The following is a 10543-nucleotide window of genomic DNA, read 5'->3' on the forward strand; positions in this document are numbered from 1 at the left end:
GTGTCAAGTGGGAGAAGCTAAAGGTTGATCAATTCTGGGCAAAATGGAACCTTAGGAGCGCAATGGGAGCGGAAATTCCAGGTAAGGGGAGCTGGTTAATTTTTTCTTAATTGTTTATCTCCCAGTTATCTTGTGCAATCCTAAAACTATTACTATTTTCGGTATTGTTATTATGAGAAATACGTTGCTGGTATAAGGAAATATTTGGTATATTGGGTTTAAGATATTATATGGTATGAAAAGGTATCATTTTCTATGTGGATCAAAGTTGTTGTGCAGTAACGACGATATATAAAACGTATATTGATTTATGCTTTTGGAGGATTTTGGCTATTACAATGAATTCTTTTGGGTGTTGGCAATGAAACTTCAACCTTGATTTTATCATTATAGTCGTGATTTGGTCTTTCCTAATACTCGACGAGGTGGCGATATTTTGGTGGGGTTGGTAATTATGGATTGAGTTCTTATAAAATGTCAAAAAGATTTAAGCTGGAAGTATTTTTAGTTTATTCTAGTATGGTTTAAGTTAAGGTGAATAAGAGCTTTGGTGTTTGTTATGTAATTAGTATATTGGAGCATGATGTTTTATTATGTATAAACATTTAGTGTATTATTGTATTGGTAGAAAATGTAATTGGCGGGTGTGAGTTTTGTTATTACATTTTGCCTATGATGAGGATAAAAAGGATTTTTCGTAGATTTAGTTACTTTTACTATTATTTATGAATTGGTAGTTGAATGTATCAATTATAATATTTTATACAGATTATAACATATGTATATTATTGGTTGTTTATTGTGTGTACAGGGATAGATAAATTCAATTGCAATTTTACTCTCTTTCATTTACGGGGTAGTAAAATGTTATAGATTCTTAGATTTTAGGTGATATAGGTTTTCTTGAAATATTAATACTATATGTATTTTGTAAAAGTTAAAATGTTCTCGTTACGTTCAGGCATTTCCGGTTGGGTTATTATAATTTATTAGGAGTGTAAAACTTTAATTTTTGTTGACTTAGTAATTTGGGTTTTGTTGTTTTAAATATAATTCTGTTGGCAAAAAAAAGAATGGTACATGAGAAAAATGTAGATAATAATATTTTATATTATTCCTAGGATATGATACATCCTATTTATTAGAATAGTTTATATTATATGGATGAAGGAAGTCACATGTTATATTTTATATATTTGTATACTTGGTAACTTTGATTCATATAGATGTGTATTTATGTATAAATAATAATTTATTTATGTGAATGAATTTTTACTGATTAAGGATATGTAACATAAATTATATAATCGAAGAACATCAAAATTATGGGTAGGAATTTGCTTTATTTATATGGTTCCAGGTGTGGAATTTTAGTTTGCTATTAACCTGGGTTACGTGGTGACAACATTTTATATTTCGTGGGGTTGATACTTTAACTTTTATTATGTTTGGGTTTTATAAGGATTTTCCGGTGCAATGTTTTATATTGGAGATACGTTAACTCATGATTGTTGGTTTGAATTTCTTAAGAGTATGATTAGTACTAGATGTTTAATCTTCCTTAAATGTTGGTATGACCTTGATTGGTGAATGCACACACACACGCACGCACGCACGCACATACACACACACACACACACACACACACACACACACACACACACACACACACACACATATATATATATATATATACACGTGTTAAATTAGAGGTAATGTATATACACTTAAACGAGTAATCTGGATGTGTGTTTGGATAAATTATAATATGTTTTGGGTGCTAAACCAGTAAGTTCACGTTACTGGTATGTTAGACGATAGGTGAATCCGTAAAGTCCTTAAAACGAACGGCGCCCGACAGCATGTTAAGACTGCTAGACGGTTCAGAGCACAATTTCGCCTGGCGGCGCTTAGGCAACGCCAGACATTAGTGCAGGGGGCAGGGGTCCATTGTAGATGGATTTGCATGGATGGGTTTGATGGCTTTGTCAGGGATATGCTGGATTAGTTACGAGCGGGGAGGTTCATAACGGAGATTTGAGATGCATGATTGATGCGGGCAGGGAGGTCGGTGGCTATTGTACTCTTGTGTGGGGATACAAGCGGGGAGGTTCGTATGTTTCGTGCTCATACTTGAGAGGTTCATAGTAGGTGTTCACGCATGTTGGACTACGAGCGGGCATGTTCGTAGAGTTGGACTACGGCGAGGAGGTTCGTAGAGTTAGACCACGAGCGGGTAGGTTTGTGGGAGCATGATAATCCCTAAGGACCAAGGTTGTGAATGGATCTTTCTCATAAAGGTTATGAGATTGGGGTATGATGTTATAAAGGAGTCACAATAAACTAAAATTGGCTAAGATAGATTGGGTGAGGGTTAATACTTATTATTTCATTGATTGTATTATTTTTCTTTCTCAACTCACCCTTTCGATTTGTGTTTGGCGATGATCATGTGACTTGTCACGTGGGAGCAGATGTGAATCCAGGTGAGCGTGCTGATGCGTAGGGACTGAGCATGGAAGACTAGGGGATGATTTACTTTATATTTTAATTTCAGACATTGTAATAAACTTTATGAAGTCTTTCTCTACTATGAGCTTGTAATAATGATGTCACAACGTAATATAACTGAAGCGATAAAGTTTTAAATTTTCCTACGGTTGGGAATTTTATTTACTACCTTGAATTTCAATAAAATTTTATTTTATCAAGTAATATCCATCTAGGGTGTATGAACTATGAGTGATCAATATGATGTATTTGAAATACCTAAAAGAGATTTCAAGATTTACGATTATAAACACTGTGTAAGCTCTATTTTGTTAGAATTTGAATCATATATATTATTGGATTAAATATGTTTTTTTTTTCCTTAACTCTCAACAAAAATTGGAATAAGTTCTTATTTGAAATATTCTATTTATAAAGATGATAGACTAAATTGGTCCAACGTTTCAAGAAATGACTTCTTCCAAATTTCACTACAAGTTAAGAGACCAAAAGTATATTTAACCTTATATTGTTTAAATGTGTTAGAGTCATTATTTGATTACTTAAAATAATATAATGGTCTATTAATATTAAGTTTATTGTAAGACCCAAGAACAACTTGAAATATTTTAGGTAAAATTAAAAAGTGATTTATAATTTGATATGGATCTATAAATAAATTGTCATGACAAAAGACTAATTTTAATTAAATGAGTAATTAGAGTTGCTATTTATCTACTTTAAGAAATTATGGTCTGTGGAGTATAAGTGTTTTAATTCATATAATGCATATTATATCATGTGATGGCATATAGCCTAGTGGCGAAAAAACGCTGCAGCAACATAGAACCTGTTTTCTTTTTATTTTCCTTTCTGTTTCTTCAGTTTATATCTTTTGGAGTTAAATGATAAGAAAAATAAAATGGGCTAAATAATTCAAATTTTGAGAATCGTAACTGAATAATTTGGTGGGATTAGATAAAGCTAAAATCTAGAAGTTTTCTTTAGAAAAAAAAGGGTTAGAACAAGAGAAGGAAAAGGGAGGAAGAGTGCAAGTTGGAGTTTTTGAGTGGTTGTGGTAGAGAAGAGGAACCATCCAGAGAGGTAGGGGAAGCTATATCTTTTTTTTTCTTCCTGTTTTCTTGTGCTTGATGTATGAAGCTTAACATTTTCTCTTTTCTTTCTCTATACTTTAGTTGTTTGGTGAATGGGTCCTTGGAGAATTTGCATGGTTTTATAGATTGATGATGAGGGTTGTTCTGCTTTTGTTTTTTTTTTTTAGTTTTTGAACCCATTATGGATGAATACACACACTTCCTTTTCTTTTCATTGCTCACTTGTGTGAGGTCTGTCTTGGATGAGTTATTGCGCTGCAACCGTTCGAGAAGGGATATACATCCGTTCACGCTGGTTTGGTGTGCAACGTTGAAGAGGTTGGTGGTGCAGTACAAACGTTCTTGCATGCATTTGGTCTGGGTTCTGTTTTCGGGTGGATCGATGCTTGTCCTTTGATTGATGATTCATGTGTTGTGACAGTGGATGTGGAACGCTGATATTTTCTCGCATGGCTGCATCGTTTGGAGTGGAAACTTGCGTATGGACTCGGTGGTGGCTGCGCGTTTGGGTCCATTTTTGGTGCAGCATGGTCTCGCATGGCTACACCCTAGCTTTTGGCAGCTGATAGCGTTTTTTAAAATCTTTGTATCACGCTGCATCACTTTCGTTTATGAAGGTGGTTGAAGTCACAGAGTCCATTCACGTTACAGGGGGTGCAAGGGTTCACGAAATTCATTTTTTCTCCCTTCTATTAAAATCCTTCTCTTTCTTTTCTCTTTCCTTTCTTTTTCTAATAATACCACACGTGAATGCATGAGGTGGTGAGGGCCAAGGGTTTGTTTTTGTCTCTTTTTCTCTAAATCATTCATACCACTTTCAAGGGATTTGTATTCTTTAAATTTGGTGCAGACCGTGCCATGCTTTTTCTTTCTCCTTTTGGCTTAGCTTTTCACGTGAATAAAGGGTACAAAAACTAGAGCTGTCAAAACGAGTAATCTGGTCCGATCCGGCTCGACCCACCACGGATTGATGATTTAGTGAGTCAATCCAACCCGACTCACTTTTTAGCGAGCTAAAAAAATTTGAACCCGACCCGGCCCACCACGGGTTGGCGGGTTAAACGGGTTGGCTCACAGGTTCACTTACTTAAGAAAAATATTATTTTTTTATTTTTTTCAGTCAAAACTAAATTGTAATACTAATTAAAATCTAAATAAACTTTAATACAATCCAAATACAAACCAAAATAAAAAAATAGAAATTATTTATGTGTTGGATAAAAAAATAACCTAACATGACCCAAATGTAAAGCCCAACTTAATAAAAAAAATACTTGTGTGACCCTTTTATCTGCGGATTGGTGAGCCAACCCGGCTCACCACGTATTCAACTCGGATGAGTCGGGTCAAAAATCAACCCGTATTGAAATTTATAAAAAAAATTCAACCCAACTCGGCTCGAACCTATGGTGAGCCGAGTTGGCTCACGAGTTCCAACCCATTTTGACAACTCTAACAAAAGCCATTAGTCTTTCTCTTTTTTTTAGTGTTATTCATGCGTAAAAGAAATTGGAGCAGCGGGTTTTAAATTACATGCATGATAAGTTATATTTTGTTGTTTTCTTTAAAAGGTTTAGATACAGTTGGAGTATTAAGTGATTTTCTTATTCTTTTCCTTGTATTTTATTAAATATTTGATGTGTATTAAATACAAGTGTGATATATGAATTGGGTTTTGTTTTGAGATTTTATTTTTCAAGCATAAAGTGATGGTATGTATTTGGTTGGTAATAAGAAATCTCCAGGTGTTGCATGTTGAGAGTATTTTAATTTACTTGAAAACTCTTGGTGGAATTAAATGTTGTGTGAGGTTTTTCGTACATAGGAACCCAGTGAAGACTCTTTCACCTGTGTGAAGCAATGGAAAGGGGTCCTCTTTGCCTGTGTGAAGCAGTGGTAGATGATTGGTCCGAATGTTGTACCCTCTTGCCTGTGTGAAGCAATGGAAAGGGGTCCTCTTTGCCTGTGTGAAGCAGTGGTAGATGATTGGTCCGAGTGTTGTACCCTCTCGCCTGTGTGAAGCAGTGGGGAGGGGATAAATGTTTCACCTTATTTTGGCTCGTTGCGAGTATATTGCCCGATGTGCGATGCATTGACGTTTTTACTCATAATTTCTTGAGGAATAAGAGAGACAGTCTGGCTGCGTTAAATGAGATACATCGAACCATCTGTTCTAGGAAACTAGATGTTGTTGTGGGGTGAGAGGCTGCAAAAAACCAAAGCTTGATTATAATCACTATATTTGAAGAATTGAGATGAATGTGATGCTATGCTTGGTTTGGCATGATTGATTGCATTTTGATTAAGTGTTACTTGAATGCGATGTTGAGTATTATTGGACATGTTTTATTTACAAATTTCTTTATGAATATCGATGATCCTGCAACGCTTCTCTCTCGAGTTTTCTCCGTCTTATACTCATGCCCCGTCCTTTATCATTACTATGCAGCCTGAACATGGAGCTCATATCATTTTACACAAACTGTAGAATTATTCTACAGTTTGAGACGAAGTGGAAGTGTTTTTGAGAGTTTTTTCAGTAGAGAAACTATCGAACATTTTTACTTTGCATCCAAACCGACCGTTTAAGTGTTCTAAAAAAATAAATAAAATAAAACAAATTAGGGTTCTTTGAAGGTTGCATGCTTTCTTCAGGAGCCTGTAATGTTAATTTGCCATTGCTTAGTTTTTTTTTTAAGATCAAGTCATGATTGTTAGATTCTAGATAGTTAGTATTGCTCAATACGTGATTATGAAGTCTGGTAATGCAAATTATGATGAGTGCATATTTTTGTTTTGATTACTCTATTCCATGAGTTAGTACTGCTTTAATCACATTTTCGAAACTAATGATATAATATTGGACGGTAATATTTTAACTATCGATAACTTTTTCTTATAATATATCATGTTTTCTAAATGATTTTGAAAAATTAAGAATGAAAAAGTAAAAAAAAAAAAATTATTTATAACAAATGCAACCTAAAATCATAAGAGAAAATTGTTAAAATTTAGTAGTCATATAATATTTTTGTCTATATCGGCGTAACGTGGTTGTAAGAAATGCCACCTTAGTTGTCTTGGTTTTTCGTGGCGTTGCATGGGTCTCGGTCAAAGACCCAATTCATCATGTCACTAATTTTAAACAATTATTGATATTTATTTTTCTATTACATTTATTGTTTCCTTAAAGGGTTAATTTGACAATTTTTTTATTTAGAGGTTTTTTAAATTTTGTATTATATTAAAATAAATTCTATAATTTAAAGTTGATACTAAAAGTAATTTTATATGTTCTTTTCAACTTTGTTAATATATTTTAAGAAAAATGCTAGACTTTAAGATAAGAATCAAGTTTCAAGGGAACAAGATAATGATTGAAAAATCAAGATATTGAAAAAGTGTTTTAAGAGTTATAAGTTTCTTTGAGTATTTTACACAAGATATTCCCAAAGTTTTTATAAAGTTAATATATGAGAAAAATGTTTCACACCAATATTAATCAATTAAATTTTAAAACAATCAATTAAATTATTCTTGACTGATTTCAGAATAGTATAATCAATTATCAATTTTTCTAACCATAAATCATATAACAATTTAAGTGTATTCAGAATTCTCAGAAAAATAATCAATTATAATATTTCATAATCGATTAATTGTGTTTTCAAATACTCAATAGAAAATGGATTATATTGATTAACATGTGTTATAATCAATTAAAACATAAAGACATTCTAACTTTTTTTTTTCCAAAATTTAGTTATAATAATCAAATAACATCTTGTAACAATTGGTTAAAAGCGGCAATAATTTTTTTTTATATTGGAGATCGTGAGAAGCATGATCCATACATTGAAGTTTCACAAGCCGAAATGGTATATTATGTCAATGATGAGGTCAATAAAGATTGGACAATTGTTGTCCATTTGAAATCAAGAGACTTTTATGACATGGGAGAAGGATTTAATGATGTTTTTGAAGTTGAATCATGTCCACAACAAGACTTCAATCAATTTTTCAACGACTATGAACAATTTGCATTGTTTAGGGACGATGAAGATGATGACTTATTAAATGAGGACAATCATAATGATCAATTTAATGAAAATGATTCAATGTTAGAGTAATATTAATTATTGGGTATGATACTAGATTATACAATTGATAGTACATGTTTAACTTATAACCTATTTGCTTTTTTATTATTGCATTTTTATGTGCAGGTATGCCTAGACCTAAAAGGATTAGGAACTTGCTTAAGTCAGTTCCTACAACCCCTGAAATTCAACACACTTCACATAGTTTAGAACATTTTGTGGGAAACTATGTGGAAGTTACATCTAGATAACCCAATACACAATTTGGACAGCCTGTACAGCAAATCACTCAACCTACACAACAAAGATCTGAAACTGTACAACCATCTTTTGAACCTGCACATACAAATTTTGAATATGCACATATAACTTCTAAATCTGAACAACCAAGTCCTCAATCTGCCCCAAATTCAGATTTTGTTCATGCCACTTCTGAATCTGAACAACCAAGTTCTCAATCTGCCCCAAATTTAGATTTTATTCATGCCACTTCTGAATCTCAAACGCAAAGAGTAGATCCAAAAAAACCAAGGCAGTGAAACCACTATTGGTTTGTAGAAGCTATAGGTAAATTTTTTTTTTTCATATATTAAGTTCTAATTAATGTATTTAAATTTTATAAATAAGCATGGAGTTAGTCAAAATTTGAAGGTGAAGGTTAAAGATGCTCATAATTTGCCTAATGGACTACGTGTGGTGGTAAATTGTGATGATAAATATCAACCGATTGGTGAAGCATCTGGTTTACTTTCCGGAGTGAGTGGGTTGCTAGCAACAAATCATATATTGTTCCCTATAAGTTTTGAGAGATGGTCTGCAATGCCAAACACCTATAAGGATAATGTATGGGAAAGTGCATTAAAGGTAATTGAACATTTCTTAGACATCTATTATGTTTTTTCTTTTATTCAATATAAATTTGGACTAACATATTTGTGTTTTATATTTTATATTTTAAGACTCGATTTTGTTTCAAGATAAATGAAGACTTGGAAAAAAGAGATGTTATGTTTAAAATTGGGAAACTATGGAGGGAGTACAGATGCAAACTTTGGAATGAATTTTATGACCCACTTATGAGTAGAAATGAGCTCATTAAGAATTGTCCAGAGAATGTCAGTATGGATCAATGGGTTGTTTTTGTTGATTATCGCCTCAAGCCTTCGACAGTGGTATATTTAGTATATTTAAATAAGCTTAATTTGAACTTTCAAAATATCTGATCTCATTTTTTCTTTGTAGGAATTGTGAAATAGAAATAAATATATTAGGAAAAAACAAATTATTCCTCATACTAGTGGTGCTATGTCTTTGTCAAGAAGAAGGGATCATTTGGTAATTTTTTACTTATTCAATTCTTAATAATGATATTCATATTGGTTATGCAATGATTTCTTTAGCTTATAATTTTTTTCTTGGAATACATAGAAAATAGAGAGCTGAAATGTGAAAGATAACTCATAAGAGAAAAAATGGCACATGCGTGAATGACGAGGCTATGGAGATTGGGGTAACTTTATTTAGTGAATTGAGTTATGCAATTTTTGTGTATAAGTTTATTGTGTCTTATATATAAAAGGTTTTGTCTGGTCTGTTTTGAAAATTGGTTCACTGCATATATATGGTTTTTCTAGTCGCTTGAATATTGTTCACTACAGTATATATGGTTTGTTATGCCTGCTGGAATTTTTTTCATTGCACTATATATGTTTTGTTCTGCTACTGAATTTTGTTCAATGCATTATATATGCTTTGTTCACTGCTGGAATCTTGTTAACTACATTGTATAAGGTATGTTCTGCTGCTGAAATTTTTTCACTACTTTATATATACTCAATTTTTTCTGCTGGAATATTAATCACTACATTCCACCACAATCAATTAATTGTTGGAATATTGTTCACTACCGGAATCTTGAATTTATTAGACAACTACATTGGTGGTAGAATGGACCACTGGTTCTTTACGGTCTAGGTTAATCTCACAATTTTTTTGTTTAAACAGAGCTCTCAACATAATTATGTTGTAGTTGTAGTGTCTCAAATCAATTAATGTTTAATGTTAACTTGTATAATATAGATCTAGATACACTTGTAGATCTGCATATTTATCAGAATTTTTAGAAATCAGCATGCAATTTTAAATTTATCTATATAAAAAACTTAGAATAGTAGGAGTATTTCTATTAATCACGTCAAAATATGGGTAACGACTTTAAAAAAACTTGACATATATAAAGAAAAATCTAATCTTCTTAATAAGTAGGAAATTTATGAAATGGTGATGTTTGTCGTTTTTATGCAAGAAAAAATTAATGATTTGATGTTGAAAAATCCAGAAATTGCATCAGATATATCTCCAAATGATCTGGTTGGTGTTATATTTGGAAAAGAATATCTAGGTTGGGTTAGAGGTCTTTCTTTTGGAGCTTGTCCTACACTTGCTTTCAAGCAATGTCCAACTGCAAGATTAAGTGGAATCAACTTTGCTTCCTCCAGTGGAACTTCATCAAATATGGATGACAAGTTTGTAAAGATGGAAAGTGAGCTTGCAACTGTTTAAGAACCAAATGAAGCAAATGCAAAAAGTGCTTGCCTATATTGCTTTTAGAAAAGATATTCCTAAACCTCTTGCTGCAATGGTTGCTGCTTTGGTACATCCGTCTGGTAACGAGGCATTATAATTTACTTAAGAAAATTAATTAATTTTATTGTATTGCTATTTAAAAATTATTCAATTACTTATATTTCTAATTCATTGAATGCACATGATGTTCAAAGTGGTGCACCGTCTCCAAATGATGTAGTACGATCAAGTGGTGGAAGCGAAACAAATTAG

The 10543-nt window shown here is 32.5% G+C and overlaps 1 pseudogene; it reads left to right on the forward strand.

Moving 5' to 3' along the window:
• Positions 1-7480: 7480 nt before the first annotated feature.
• On the forward strand, positions 7481-10543 carry LOC146883366 (uncharacterized; annotated as a pseudogene).

The sequence above is a fragment of the Vigna unguiculata genome, chromosome 10 (assembly GCF_037176805.1).
Source record: "Vigna unguiculata cultivar grain cowpea cultivar isolate G323 ecotype 2 chromosome 10, ASM3717680v1, whole genome shotgun sequence".
Classification (NCBI taxonomy): domain Eukaryota; kingdom Viridiplantae; phylum Streptophyta; class Magnoliopsida; order Fabales; family Fabaceae; genus Vigna; species Vigna unguiculata.